Source organism: Channa argus, unplaced genomic scaffold (genome assembly GCF_033026475.1).
Source record: "Channa argus isolate prfri unplaced genomic scaffold, Channa argus male v1.0 Contig020, whole genome shotgun sequence".
NCBI classification, from domain to species: Eukaryota; Metazoa; Chordata; class Actinopteri; order Anabantiformes; family Channidae; genus Channa; species Channa argus.
In genome coordinates this window covers 163,421-178,777 of record NW_027125239.1, presented here as the reverse complement: position 1 = coordinate 178,777, position 15,357 = coordinate 163,421, and the positions used below count along the sequence as shown (strand labels likewise).

At 41.9% G+C, this 15,357-nt stretch overlaps 16 pseudogenes; all 16 read right to left on the bottom strand.

The window, feature by feature from the left end:
* Positions 1-492: 492 nt before the first annotated feature.
* Positions 493-611, bottom strand: LOC137115279 (5S ribosomal RNA; annotated as a pseudogene).
* Positions 612-1,464: 853 nt separating this feature from the next.
* Positions 1,465-1,583, bottom strand: LOC137114825 (5S ribosomal RNA; annotated as a pseudogene).
* Positions 1,584-2,440: 857 nt separating this feature from the next.
* LOC137114824 (5S ribosomal RNA) lies at positions 2,441-2,559 on the bottom strand (annotated as a pseudogene).
* Positions 2,560-3,412: 853 nt separating this feature from the next.
* On the bottom strand, positions 3,413-3,531 carry LOC137114633 (5S ribosomal RNA; annotated as a pseudogene).
* Positions 3,532-4,384: 853 nt separating this feature from the next.
* LOC137114696 (5S ribosomal RNA) lies at positions 4,385-4,503 on the bottom strand (annotated as a pseudogene).
* Positions 4,504-5,356: 853 nt separating this feature from the next.
* LOC137114823 (5S ribosomal RNA) lies at positions 5,357-5,475 on the bottom strand (annotated as a pseudogene).
* An 857-nt stretch (positions 5,476-6,332) lies between these two features.
* LOC137114671 (5S ribosomal RNA) lies at positions 6,333-6,451 on the bottom strand (annotated as a pseudogene).
* An 857-nt stretch (positions 6,452-7,308) lies between these two features.
* LOC137115250 (5S ribosomal RNA) lies at positions 7,309-7,427 on the bottom strand (annotated as a pseudogene).
* Positions 7,428-8,284: 857 nt separating this feature from the next.
* Positions 8,285-8,403, bottom strand: LOC137114689 (5S ribosomal RNA; annotated as a pseudogene).
* Positions 8,404-9,256: 853 nt separating this feature from the next.
* LOC137114751 (5S ribosomal RNA) lies at positions 9,257-9,375 on the bottom strand (annotated as a pseudogene).
* Positions 9,376-10,228: 853 nt separating this feature from the next.
* On the bottom strand, positions 10,229-10,347 carry LOC137114822 (5S ribosomal RNA; annotated as a pseudogene).
* Positions 10,348-11,203: 856 nt separating this feature from the next.
* On the bottom strand, positions 11,204-11,322 carry LOC137115170 (5S ribosomal RNA; annotated as a pseudogene).
* Positions 11,323-12,175: 853 nt separating this feature from the next.
* On the bottom strand, positions 12,176-12,294 carry LOC137114608 (5S ribosomal RNA; annotated as a pseudogene).
* An 853-nt stretch (positions 12,295-13,147) lies between these two features.
* On the bottom strand, positions 13,148-13,266 carry LOC137114545 (5S ribosomal RNA; annotated as a pseudogene).
* An 853-nt stretch (positions 13,267-14,119) lies between these two features.
* LOC137115278 (5S ribosomal RNA) lies at positions 14,120-14,238 on the bottom strand (annotated as a pseudogene).
* An 853-nt stretch (positions 14,239-15,091) lies between these two features.
* LOC137114821 (5S ribosomal RNA) lies at positions 15,092-15,210 on the bottom strand (annotated as a pseudogene).
* Positions 15,211-15,357: the final 147 nt, after the last annotated feature.

The following is a 15,357-nucleotide window of genomic DNA, read 5'->3' as shown; positions in this document are numbered from 1 at the left end:
GTCGCTAACCCTAACTCCCTAATGTGAAAACACTCCAAAGAAAATGGCAGTTCACCCCTACAGATTTAATACTATTTACAAAATATACAATTTATAAACAAAACCACGGCACAAAACCTAACAATTCAAAAATGCTAAATAAGGTTTGGAAACCAAGAACAGCAAACAGGTGCTGATGCCAGAAAGAGCCTCGCTAGCTGTTGGGAACCGTACTTTTAAAACTCCAGGAAGTGTAGGATGGACCAATCAGCTTCCTGTACTGCCCCCCAATCCGGCCAATCAGGCAGGGCACCTATAAGAACAACAAAATAAAAACAACACATATGGCCAGGACCGTAACATGGTCTACTAGTAATGAAGCACGATGGTTGGCAAACCAATAAAGTAGCAAAACAGCAATGAAAGAACAAAATTTGATGAAAATATAGAACAATTTCTATGAATAAATAGGCAGTAACACCAGCTTGTGCTGCCCGTAAACCCAAGCAAAAAAGCTTACAGCACCTGGTATTCCCAGGCGGTCTTCCTACCAAGTACTAACCAGGCCCGGCTCTATTTGGCTGCCGAGATCGGACGAGATCGGGCGCTTAGAGAGCGGTGGGGCCGTAAGCTGCATTTGACATCATCAACAGCTCTTAAAAACGCTGGAGAAGCAGAATGCATGACACTTGCTAAGAAGAAGATAAATGTGGCAAAGTACAAAGTACTATAACTGTACTGGTCTGTTACGCCCCTGTCTAGGGGGTCAGGGTGCAACATACAAAGATAAATTAGCATGTTCCCTCTCCGATCCCCAAACCAAAATCCAGGATCGAGATGTTCCAACAGAATGATATTTATTTTAAACGAAAGAAAGTGACAAACAAAAAATGACACAACTCAGGGCGAACCAAGGCCAACATAATAAACAAAATAAGCCATTTCCCACAGAAAGTGCTAGCTAGCCTGATAGAAATAAACAAACCAAAAGACAGTCGCTAACCCTAACTCCCTAATGTGAAAACGGTCCAAAGAAAATGGCAGTTCACCCCTACAGATTTAATACTATTTACAAAATATACAATTTATAACAAAACCACGTCACAAAACCTAACAATTCAAAAATGCTAAATAAGGTTTGGAAACCAAGAACAGCAAACAGGTGCTGATGCCAGAAAGAGCCTCGCTTGCTGTTGGGAACCGTACTTTTAAAACTCCAGGAAGTGTAGGATGGACCAATCAGCTTCCTGTACTGCCCCCCAATCCGGCCAATCAGGCAGGGCACCTATAAGAACAAGAAAATAAAAACAACACATATGGCCAGGACCGTAACATGGTCTACTAGTAATGAAGCACGATGGTTGGCAAACCAATAAAGTAGCAAAACAGCAATGAAAGAACAAAATTTGATGAAAATATAGAACAATTTCTATGAATAAATAGGCAGTAACACCAGCTTGTGCTGCCCGTAAACCCAAGCAAAAAAGCTTACAGCACCTGGTATTCCCAGGCGGTCTTCCTACCAAGTACTAACCAGGCCCGGCTCTATTTGGCTGCCGAGATCGGACGAGATCGGGCGCTTAGAGAGCGGTGTGGCCGTAAGCTGCATTTGACATCATCAACAGCTCTTAAAAACGCTGGAGAAGCAGAATGCATGACACTTGCTAAGAAGAAGATAAATGTGGCAAAGTACAAAGTACTATAACTGTACTGGTCTGTTACGCCCCTGTCTAGGGGGTCAGGGTGCAACATACAAAGATAAATTAGGATGTTCCCTCTCCGGTCTCCAAACCATAATCCAGGATCGAGATGTTCCAACAGAATGATATTTATTTTAAACGAAAGAAAGTGTCAAACAAAACATGACACTACAACTCAGGGCGAACCAAGGCCAACATAATAAACAAAATAAGCCATTTCCCACAGAAAGTGCTAGCTAGCCTGATAGAAATAAACAAACCAAAAGACAGTCGCTAACCATAACTCCCTAATGTGAAAACAGTCCAAAGAAAATGGCAGTTCACCCCTACAGATTTAATACTATTTACAAAATATACAATTTATAAACAAAACCACGGCACAAAACCTAACAATTCAAAAATGCTAAATACGGTTTGGAAACCAAGAACAGCAAACAGGTGCTGATGCCAGAAAGAGCCTCGCTAGCTGTTGGGAACCGTACTTTTAAAACTCCAGGAAGTGTAGGATCGACCAATCAGCTTCCTGTACTGCCCCCCAATCCGGCCAATCAGGCAGGGCACCTATAAGAACAAGAAAATAAAAACAACACATATGGCCAGGACCGTAACATGGTCTACTAGTAATGAAGCACGATGGTTGGCAAACCAATAAAGTAGCAAAACAGCAATGAAAGAACAAAATTTGATGAAAATATAGAACAATTTCTATGAATAAATAGGCAGTAACACCAGCTTGTGCTGCCCGTAAACCCAAGCAAAAAAGCTTACAGCACCTGGTATTCCCAGGCGGTCTTCCTACCAAGTACTAACCAGGCCCGGCTCTATTTGGCTGCCGAGATCGGACGAGATCGGGCGCTTAGAGAGCGGTGTGGCCGTAAGCTGCATTTGACATCATCAACAGCTCTTAAAAACGCTAGAGAAGCAGAATGCATGACACTTACTAAGAAGAAGATAAATGTGGCAAAGTACAAAGTACTATAACTGTACTGGTCTGTTACGCCCCTGTCTAGGGGGTCAGGGTGCAACATACAAAGATAAATTAGCATGTTCCCTCTCCGATCACCAAACCAAAATCCAGGATCGAGATGTTCCAACAGAATGATATTTATTTTAAACGAAAGAAAGTGACAAACAAAAAATGACACAACTCATGGCGAACCAAGGCCAACATAATAAACAAAATAAGCCATTTCCCACAGAAAGTGCTAGCTAGCCTGATAGAAATAAACAAACCAAAAGACAGTCGCTAACCCTAACTCCCTAATGTGAAAACGGTCCAAAGAAAATGGCAGTTCACCCCTACAGATTTAATACTATTTACAAAATATACAATTTATAACAAAACCACGTCACAAAACCTAACAATTCAAAAATGCTAAATAAGGTTTGGAAACCAAGAACAGCAAACAGGTGCTGATGCCAGAAAGAGCCTCGCTTGCTGTTGGGAACCGTACTTTTAAAACTCCAGGAAGTGTAGGATGGACCAATCAGCTTCCTGTACTGCCCCCCAATCCGGCCAATCAGGCAGGGCACCTATAAGAACAAGAAAATAAAAACAACACATATGGCCAGGACCGTAACATGGTCTACTAGTAATGAAGCACGATGGTTGGCAAACCAATAAAGTAGCAAAACAGCAATGAAAGAACAAAATTTGATGAAAATATAGAACAATTTCTATGAATAAATAGGCAGTAACACCAGCTTGTGCTGCCCGTAAACCCAAGCAAAAAAGCTTACAGCACCTGGTATTCCCAGGCGGTCTTCCTACCAAGTACTAACCAGGCCCGGCTCTATTTGGCTGCCGAGATCGGACGAGATCGGGCACTTAGAGAGCGGTGGGGCCGTAAGCTGCATTTGACATCATCAACAGCTCTTAAAAACGCTGGAGAAGCAGAATGCATGACACTTGCTAAGAAGAAGATAAATGTGGCAAAGTACAAAGTACTATAACTGTACTGGTCTGTTACGCCCCTGTCTAGGGGGTCAGGGTGCAACATACAAAGATAAATTAGCATGTTCCCTCTCCGATCCCCAAACCAAAATCCAGGATCGAGATGTTCCAACAGAATGATATTTATTTTAAACGAAAGAAAGTGACAAACAAAAAATGACACAACTCAGGGCGAACCAAGGCCAACATAATAAACAAAATAAGCCATTTCCCACAGAAAGTGCTAGCTAGCCTGATAGAAATAAACAAACCAAAAGACAGTCGCTAACCCTAACTCCCTAATGTGAAAACGGTCCAAAGAAAATGGCAGTTCACCCCTACAGATTTAATACTATTTACAAAATATACAATTTATAACAAAACCACGTCACAAAACCTAACAATTCAAAAATGCTAAATAAGGTTTGGAAACCAAGAACAGCAAACAGGTGCTGATGCCAGAAAGAGCCTCGCTTGCTGTTGGGAACCGTACTTTTAAAACTCCAGGAAGTGTAGGATGGACCAATCAGCTTCCTGTACTGCCCCCCAATCCGGCCAATCAGGCAGGGCACCTATAAGAACAAGAAAATAAAAACAACACATATGGCCAGGACCGTAACATGGTCTACTAGTAATGAAGCACGATGGTTGGCAAACCAATAAAGTAGCAAAACAGCAATGAAAGAACAAAATTTGATGAAAATATAGAACAATTTCTATGAATAAATAGGCAGTAACACCAGCTTGTGCTGCCCGTAAACCCAAGCAAAAAAGCTTACAGCACCTGGTATTCCCAGGCGGTCTTCCTACCAAGTACTAACCAGGCTCGGCTCTATTTGGCTGCCGAGATCGGACGAGATCGAGCGCTTAGAGAGCGGTGGGGCCGTAAGCTGCATTTGACATCATCAACAGCTCTTAAAAACGCTGGAGAAGCAGAATGCATGACACTTGCTAAGAAGAAGATAAATGTGGCAAAGTACAAAGTACTATAACTGTACTGGTCTGTTACGCCCCTGTCTAGGGGGTCAGGGTGCAACATACAAAGATAAATTAGCATGTTCCCTCTCCGATCCCCAAACCAAAATCCAGGATCGAGATGTTCCAACAGAATGATATTTATTTTAAACGAAAGAAAGTGACAAACAAAAAATGACACAACTCATGGCGAACCAAGGCCAACATAATAAACAAAATAAGCCATTTCCCACAGAAAGTGCTAGCTAGCCTGATAGAAATAAACAAACCAAAAGACAGTCGCTAACCCTAACTCCCTAATGTGAAAACGGTCCAAAGAAAATGGCAGTTCACCCCTACAGATTTAATACTATTTACAAAATATACAATTTATAACAAAACCACGTCACAAAACCTAACAATTCAAAAATGCTAAATAAGGTTTGGAAACCAAGAACAGCAAACAGGTGCTGATGCCAGAAAGAGCCTCGCTTGCTGTTGGGAACCGTACTTTTAAAACTCCAGGAAGTGTAGGATGGACCAATCAGCTTCCTGTACTGCCCCCCAATCCGGCCAATCAGGCAGGGCACCTATAAGAACAAGAAAATAAAAACAACACATATGGCCAGGACCGTAACATGGTCTACTAGTAATGAAGCACGATGGTTGGCAAACCAATAAAGTAGCAAAACAGCAATGAAAGAACAAAATTTGATGAAAATATAGAACAATTTCTATGAATAAATAGGCAGTAACACCAGCTTGTGCTGCCCGTAAACCCAAGCAAAAAAGCTTACAGCACCTGGTATTCCCAGGCGGTCTTCCTACCAAGTACTAACCAGGCCCGGCTCTATTTGGCTGCCGAGATCGGACGAGATCGGGCGCTTAGAGAGCGGTGTGGCCGTAAGCTGCATTTGACATCATCAACAGCTCTTAAAAACGCTGGAGAAGCAGAATGCATGACACTTGCTAAGAAGAAGATAAATATGGCAAAGTACAAAGTACTATAACTGTACTGGTCTGTTACGCCCCTGTCTAGGGGGTCAGGGTGAAACATACAAAGATAAATTTGGATGTTCCCTCTCCGATCCTCAAACCAAAATCCAGGATTGAGATGTTCCAACAGAATGATATTTATTTTAAACGAAAGAAAGTGTCAAACAAAACATGACACTACAACTCATGGCGAACCAAGGCCAACATAATAAACAAAATAAGCCATTTCCCACAGAAAGTGTTAGCTAGCCTGATAAAAATAAACAAACCAAAAGATAGTCGCTAACCCTAACTCCCTAATGTGAAAACACTCCAAAGAAAATGGCAGTTCACCCCTACAGATTTAATACTATTTACAAAATATACAATTTATAAACAAAACCACGGCACAAAACCTAACAATTCAAAAATGCTAAATAAGGTTTGGAAACCAAGAACAGCAAACAGGTGCTGCTGCCAGAAAGAGCCTCGCTAGCTGTTGGGAACCGTACTTTTAAAACTCCAGGAAGTGAAGGATGGACCAATCAGCTTCCTGTACTGCCCCCCAATCCGGCAGATAAGGCAGGGCACCTATAAGAACAACAAAATAAAAACAACACATATGGCCAGGACCGTAACATGGTCTACTAGTAATGAAGCACGATGGTTGACAAACCAATAAAGTAGCAAAACAGCAATGAAAGAACAAAATTTGATGAAAATATGGAACAATTTCTATGAATAAATAGGCAGTAACACCAGCTTGTGCTGCCCGTAAACCCAAGCAAAAAAACTTACAGCACCTGGTATTCCCAGGCGGTCTTCCTACCAAGTACTAACCAGGCCCGGCTCTATTTGGCTGCCGAGATCGGACGAGATCGGGCTCTTAGAGAGCGGTGTGGCCGTAAGCTGCATTTGACATAATCAACAGCTCCTAAAAACGCTGGAGAAGCAGAATGCATGACACTTGCTAAGAAGAAGATAAATGTGGCAAAGTACAAAGTACTATAACTGTACTGGTCTGTTACGCCGCTGTCTAGGGGGTCAGGGTGCAACATACAAAGATAAATTAGCATGTTCCCTCTCCGATCCCCAAACCAAAATCCAGGATCGAGATGTTCCAACAGAATGATATTTATTTTAAACGAAAGAAAGTGTCAAACAAAACATGACACTACAACTCAGGGCGAACCAAGGCCAACATAATAAACAAAATAAGCCATTTCCCACAGAAAGTGCTAGCTAGCCTGATAGAAATAAACAAACCAAAAGACAGTCGCTAACCCTAACTCCCTAATGTGAAAACACTCCAAAGAAAATGGCAGTTCACCCCTACAGATTTAATACTATTTACAAAATATACAATTTATAAACAAAACCACGGCACAAAACCTAACAATTCAAAAATGCTAAATAAGGTTTGGAAACCAAGAACAGCAAACAGGTGCTGATGCCAGAAAGAGCCTCGCTTGCTGTTGGGAACCGTACTTTTAAAACTCCAGGAAGTGTAGGATGGACCAATCAGCTTCCTGTACTGCCCCCCAATCCGGCCAATCAGGCAGGGCACCTATAAGAACAACAAAATAAAAACAACACATATGGCCAGGACCGTAACATGGTCTACTAGTAATGAAGCACGATGGTTGGCAAACCAATAAAGTAGCAAAACAGCAATGAAAGAACAAAATTTGATGAAAATATAGAACAATTTCTATGAATAAATAGGCAGTAACACCAGCTTGTGCTGCCCGTAAACCCAAGCAAAAAAGCTTACAGCACCTGGTATTCCCAGGCGGTCTTCCTACCAAGTACTAACCAGGCCCGGCTCTATTTGGCTGCCGAGATCGGACGAGATCGGGCGCTTAGAGAGCAGTGTGGCCGTAAGCTGCATTTGACATCATCAACAGCTCTTAAAAACGCTGGAGAAGCAGAATGCATGACACTTGCTAAGAAGAAGATAAATGTGGCAAAGTACAAAGTACTATAACTGTACTGGTCTGTTACGCCCCTGTCTAGGGGGTCAGGGTGCAACATACAAAGATAAATTAGCATGTTCCCTCTCCGATCCCCAAACCAAAATCCAGGATCGAGATGTTCCAACAGAATGATATTTATTTTAAACGAAAGAAAGTGTCAAACAAAACATGACACTACAACTCAGGGCGAACCAAGGCCAACATAATAAACAAAATAAGCCATTTCCCACAGAAAGTGCTAGCTAGCCTGATAGAAATAAACAAACCAAAAGACAGTCGCTAACCCTAACTCCCTAATGTGAAAACAGTCCAAAGAAAATGGCAGTTCACCCCTACAGATTTAATACTATTTACAAAATATACAATTTATAAACAAAACCACGGCACAAAACCTAACAATTCAAAAATGCTAAATAAGGTTTGGAAACCAAGAACAGCAAACAGGTGCTGATGCCAGAAAGAGCCTCGCTAGCTGTTGGGAACCGTACTTTTAAAACTCCAGGAAGTGTAGGATGGACCAATCAGCTTCCTGTACTGCCCCCCAATCCGGCCAATCAGGCAGGGCACCTATAAGAACAACAAAATAAAAACAACACATATGGCCAGGACCGTAACATGGTCTACTAGTAATGAAGCACGATGGTTGGCAAACCAATAAAGTAGCAAAACAGCAATGAAAGAACAAAATTTGATGAAAATATAGAACAATTTCTATGAATAAATAGGCAGTAACACCAGCTTGTGCTGCCCGTAAACCCAAGCAAAAAAGCTTACAGCACCTGGTATTCCCAGGCGGTCTTGCTACCAAGTACTAACCAGGCCCGGCTCTATTTGGCTGCCGAGATCGGACGAGATCGGGCGCTTAGAGAGCGGTGGGGCCGTAAGCTGCATTTGACATCATCAACAGCTCTTAAAAACGCTGGAGAAGCAGAATGCATGACACTTGCTAAGAAGAAGATAAATGTGGCAAAGTACAAAGTACTATAACTGTACTGGTCTGTTACGCCCCTGTCTAGGGGGTCAGGGTGCAACATACAAAGATAAATTAGCATGTTCCCTCTCCGATCCCCAAACCAAAATCCAGGATCGAGATGTTCCAACAGAATGATATTTATTTTAAACGAAAGAAAGTGACAAACAAAAAATGACACAACTCATGGCGAACCAAGGCCAACATAATAAACAAAATAAGCCATTTCCCACAGAAAGTGCTAGCTAGCCTGATAGAAATAAACAAACCAAAAGACAGTCGCTAACCCTAACTCCCTAATGTGAAAACGGTCCAAAGAAAATGGCAGTTCACCCCTACAGATTTAATACTATTTACAAAATATACAATTTATAACAAAACCACGTCACAAAACCTAACAATTCAAAAATGCTAAATAAGGTTTGGAAACCAAGAACAGCAAACAGGTGCTGATGCCAGAAAGAGCCTCACTTGCTGTTGGGAACCGTACTTTTAAAACTCCAGGAAGTGTAGGATGGACCAATCAGCTTCCTGTACTGCCCCCCAATCCGGCCAATCAGGCAGGGCACCTATAAGAACAAGAAAATAAAAACAACACATATGGCCAGGACCGTAACATGGTCTACTAGTAATGAAGCACGATGGTTGGCAAACCAATAAAGTAGCAAAACAGCAATGAAAGAACAAAATTTGATGAAAATATAGAACAATTTCTATGAATAAATAGGCAGTAACACCAGCTTGTGCTGCCCGTAAACCTAAGCAAAAAAGCTTACAGCACCTGGTATTCCCAGGCGGTCTTCCTACCAAGTTCTAACCAGGCTCGGCTCTATTTGGCTGCCGAGATCGGACGAGATCGAGCGCTTAGAGAGCGGTGGGGCCGTAAGCTGCATTTGACATTATCAACAGCTCTTAAAAACGCTGGAGAAGCAGAATGCATGACACTTGCTAAGAAGAAGATAAATGTGGCAAAGTACAAAGTACTATAACTGTACTGGTCTGTTACGCCCCTGTCTAGGGGGTCAGGGTGCAACATACAAAGATAAATTAGCATGTTCCCTCTCCGATCCCCAAACCAAAATCCAGGATCGAGATGTTCCAACAGAATGATATTTATTTTAAACGAAAGAAAGTGACAAACAAAAAATGACACAACTCATGGCGAACCAAGGCCAACATAATAAACAAAATAAGCCATTTCCCACAGAAAGTGCTAGCTAGCCTGATAGAAATAAACAAACCAAAAGACAGTCGCTAACCCTAACTCCCTAATGTGAAAACGGTCCAAAGAAAATGGCAGTTCACCCCTACAGATTTAATACTATTTACAAAATATACAATTTATAACAAAACCACGTCACAAAACCTAACAATTCAAAAATGCTAAATAAGGTTTGGAAACCAAGAACAGCAAACAGGTGCTGATGCCAGAAAGAGCCTCGCTTGCTGTTGGGAACCGTACTTTTAAAACTCCAGGAAGTGTAGGATGGACCAATCAGCTTCCTGTACTGCCCCCCAATCTGGCCAATCAGGCAGGGCACCTATAAGAACAAGAAAATAAAAACAACACATATGGCCAGGACCGTAACATGGTCTACTAGTAATGAAGCACGATGGTTGGCAAACCAATAAAGTAGCAAAACAGCAATGAAAGAACAAAATTTGATGAAAATATAGAACAATTTCTATGAATAAATAGGCAGTAACACCAGCTTGTGCTGCCCGTAAACCCAAGCAAAAAAGCTTACAGCACCTGGTATTCCCAGGCGGTCTTCCTACCAAGTACTAACCAGGCCCGGCTCTATTTGGCTGCCGAGATCGGACGAGATCGGGCGCTTAGAGAGCGGTGTGGCCGTAAGCTGCATTTGACATCATCAACAGCTCTTAAAAACGCTGGAGAAGCAGAATGCATGACACTTGCTAAGAAGAAGATAAATGTGGCAAAGTACAAAGTACTATAACTGTACTGGTCTGTTACGCCCCTGTCTAGGGGGTCAGGGTGCAACATACAAAGATAAATTAGGATGTTCCCTCTCCGGTCTCCAAACCATAATCCAGGATCGAGATGTTCCAACAGAATGATATTTATTTTAAACGAAAGAAAGTGTCAAACAAAACATGACACTACAACTCAGGGCGAACCAAGGCCAACATAATAAACAAAATAAGCCATTTCCCACAGAAAGTGCTAGCTAGCCTGATAGAAATAAACAAACCAAAAGACAGTCGCTAACCCTAACTCCCTAATGTGAAAACGGTCCAAAGAAAATGGCAGTTCACCCCTACAGATTTAATACTATTTACAAAATATACAATTTATAACAAAACCACGTCACAAAACCTAACAATTCAAAAATGCTAAATAAGGTTTGGAAACCAAGAACAGCAAACAGGTGCTGATGCCAGAAAGAGCCTCGCTTGCTGTTGGGAACCGTACTTTTAAAACTCCAGGAAGTGTAGGATGGACCAATCAGCTTCCTGTACTGCCCCCCAATCCGGCCAATCAGGCAGGGCACCTATAAGAACAAGAAAATAAAAACAACACATATGGCCAGGACCGTAACATGGTCTACTAGTAATGAAGCACGATGGTTGGCAAACCAATAAAGTAGCAAAACAGCAATGAAAGAACAAAATTTGATGAAAATATAGAACAATTTCTATGAATAAATAGGCAGTAACACCAGCTTGTGCTGCCCGTAAACCCAAGCAAAAAAGCTTACAGCACCTGGTATTCCCAGGCGGTCTTCCTACCAAGTACTAACCAGGCCCGGCTCTATTTGGCTGCCGAGATCGGACGAGATCGGGCGCTTAGAGAGCGGTTTGGCCGTAAGCTGCATTTGACATCATCAACAGCTCTTAAAAACGCTAGAGAAGCACAATGCATGACACTTACTAAGAAGAAGATAAATGTGGCAAAGTACAAAGTACTATAACTGTACTGGTCTGTTACGCCCCTGTCTAGGGGGTCAGGGTGCAACATACAAAGATAAATTAGCATGTTCCCTCTCCGATCCCCAAACCAAAATCCAGGATCGAGATGTTCCAACAGAATGATATTTATTTTAAACGAAAGAAAGTGACAAACAAAAAATGACACAACTCATGGCGAACCAAGGCCAACATAATAAACAAAATAAGCCATTTCCCACAGAAAGTGCTAGCTAGCCTGATAGAAATAAACAAACCAAAAGACAGTCGCTAACCCTAACTCCCTAATGTGAAAACGGTCCAAAGAAAATGGCAGTTCACCCCTACAGATTTAATACTATTTACAAAATATACAATTTATAACAAAACCACGTCACAAAACCTAACAATTCAAAAATGCTAAATAAGGTTTGGAAACCAAGAACAGCAAACAGGTGCTGATGCCAGAAAGAGCCTCGCTTGCTGTTGGGAACCGTACTTTTAAAACTCCAGGAAGTGTAGGATGGACCAATCAGCTTCCTGTACTGCCCCCCAATCCGGCCAATCAGGCAGGGCACCTATAAGAACAAGAAAATAAAAACAACACATATGGCCAGGACCGTAACATGGTCTACTAGTAATGAAGCACGATGGTTGGCAAACCAATAAAGTAGCAAAACAGCAATGAAAGAACAAAATTTGATGAAAATATAGAACAATTTCTATGAATAAATAGGCAGTAACACCAGCTTGTGCTGCCCGTAAACCCAAGCAAAAAAGCTTACAGCACCTGGTATTCCCAGGCGGTCTTCCTACCAAGTACTAACCAGGCCCGGCTCTATTTGGCTGCTGAGATCGGACGAGATCGGGCGCTTAGAGAGCGGTTTGGCCGTAAGCTGCATTTGACATCATCAACAGCTCTTAAAAACGCTAGAGAAGCACAATGCATGACACTTACTAAGAAGAAGATAAATGTGGCAAAGTACAAAGTACTATAACTGTACTGGTCTGTTACGCCCCTGTCTAGGGGGTCAGGGTGCAACATACAAAGATAAATTAGCATGTTCCCTCTCCGATCCCCAAACCAAAATCCAGGATCGAGATGTTCCAACAGAATGATATTTATTTTAAACGAAAGAAAGTGACAAACAAAAAATGACACAACTCATGGCGAACCAAGGCCAACATAATAAACAAAATAAGCCATTTCCCACAGAAAGTGCTAGCTAGCCTGATAGAAATAAACAAACCAAAAGACAGTCGCTAACCCTAACTCCCTAATGTGAAAACGGTCCAAAGAAAATGGCAGTTCACCCCTACAGATTTAATACTATTTACAAAATATACAATTTATAACAAAACCACGTCACAAAACCTAACAATTCAAAAATGCTAAATAAGGTTTGGAAACCAAGAACAGCAAACAGGTGCTGATGCCAGAAAGAGCCTCGCTTGCTGTTGGGAACCGTACTTTTAAAACTCCAGGAAGTGTAGGATGGACCAATCAGCTTCCTGTACTGCCCCCCAATCCGGCCAATCAGGCAGGGCACCTATAAGAACAAGAAAATAAAAACAACACATATGGCCAGGACCGTAACATGGTCTACTAGTAATGAAGCACGATGGTTGGCAAACCAATAAAGTAGCAAAACAGCAATGAAAGAACAAAATTTGATGAAAATATAGAACAATTTCTATGAATAAATAGGCAGTAACACCAGCTTGTGCTGCCCGTAAACCCAAGCAAAAAAGCTTACAGCACCTGGTATTCCCAGGCGGTCTTCCTACCAAGTACTAACCAGGCCCGGTTCTATTTGGCTGCCGAGATCGGACGAGATCGGGCGCTTAGAGAGCGGTGTGGCCGTAAGCTGCATTTGACATCATCAACAGCTCTTAAAAACGCTGGAGAAGCAGAATGCATGACACTTGCTAAGAAGAAGATAAATGTGGCAAAGTACAAAGTACTATAACTGTACTGGTCTTTTACGCCCCTGTCTAGGGGGTCAGGGTGCAACATACAAAGATAAATTAGCATGTTCCCTCTCCGATCCCCAAACCAAAATCCAGGATCGAGATGTTCCAACAGAATGATATTTATTTTAAACGAAAGAAAGTGACAAACAAAAAATGACACAACTCAGGGCGAACCAAGGCCAACATAATAAACAAAATAAGCCATTTCCCACAGAAAGTGCTAGCTAGCCTGATAGAAATAAACAAACCAAAAGACAGTCGCTAACCCTAACTCCCTAATGTGAAAACGGTCCAAAGAAAATGGCAGTTCACCCCTACAGATTTAATACTATTTACAAAATATACAATTTATAACAAAACCACGTCACAAAACCTAACAATTCAAAAATGCTAAATACGGTTTGGAAACCAAGAACAGCAAACAGGTGCTGATGCCAGAAAGAGCCTCGCTTGCTGTTGGGAACCGTACTTTTAAAACTCCAGGAAGTGTAGGATGGACCAATCAGCTTCCTGTACTGCCCCCCAATCCGGCCAATCAGGCAGGGCACCTATAAGAACAAGAAAATAAAAACAACACATATGGCCAGGACCGTAACATGGTCTACTAGTAATGAAGCACGATGGTTGGCAAACCAATAAAGTAGCAAAACAGCAATGAAAGAACAAAATTTGATGAAAATATAGAACAATTTCTATGAATAAATAGGCAGTAACACCAGCTTGTGCTGCCCGTAAACCCAAGCAAAAAAGCTTACAGCACCTGGTATTCCCAGGCGGTCTTCCTACCAAGTACTAACCAGGCCCGGCTCTATTTGGCTGCCGAGATCGGACGAGATCGGGCGCTTAGAGAGCGGTGGGGCCGTAAGCTGCATTTGACATCATCAACAGCTCTTAAAAACGCTGGAGAAGCAGAATGCATGACACTTGCTAAGAAGAAGATAAATGTGGCAAAGTACAAAGTACTATAACTGTACTGGTCTGTTACGCCCCTGTCTAGGGGGTCAGGGTGCAACATACAAAGATAAATTAGCATGTTCCCTCTCCGATCCCCAAACCAAAATCCAGGATCGAGATGTTCCAACAGAATGATATTTATTTTAAACGAAAGAAAGTGACAAACAAAAAATGACACAACTCATGGCGAACCAAGGCCAACATAATAAACAAAATAAGCCATTTCCCACAGAAAGTGCTAGCTAGCCTGATAGAAATAAACAAACCAAAAGACAGTCGCTAACCCTAACTCCCTAATGTGAAAACGGTCCAAAGAAAATGGCAGTTCACCCCTACAGATTTAATACTATTTACAAAATATACAATTTATAACAAAACCACGTCACAAAACCTAACAATTCAAAAATGCTAAATAAGGTTTGGAAACCAAGAACAGCAAACAGGTGCTGATGCCAGAAAGAGCCTCGCTTGCTGTTAGGAACCGTACTTTTAAAACTCCAGGAAGTGTAGGATGGACCAATCAGCTTCCTGTACTGCCCCCCAATCCGGCCAATCAGGCAGGGCACCTATAAGAACAAGAAAATAAAAACAACACATATGGCCAGGACCGTAACATGGTCTACTAGTAATGAAGCACGATGGTTGGCAAACCAATAAAGTAGCAAAACAGCAATGAAAGAACAAAATTTGATGAAAATATAGAACAATTTCTATGAATAAATAGGCAGTAACACCAGCTTGTGCTGCCCGTAAACCCAAGCAAAAAAGCTTACAGCACCTGGTATTCCCAGGCGGTCTTCCTACCAAGTACTAACCAGGCCCGGCTCTATTTGGCTGCCGAGATCGGACGAGATCGGGCGCTTAGAGAGCGGTGTGGCCGTAAGCTGCATTTGACATCATCAACAGCTCTTAAAAACGCTGGAGAAGCAGAATGCATGACACTTGCTAAGAAGAAGATAAATATGGCAAAGTACAAAGTACTATAACTGTACTGGTCTGTTACGCCCCTGTCTAGGGGGTCAGGGTGAAACA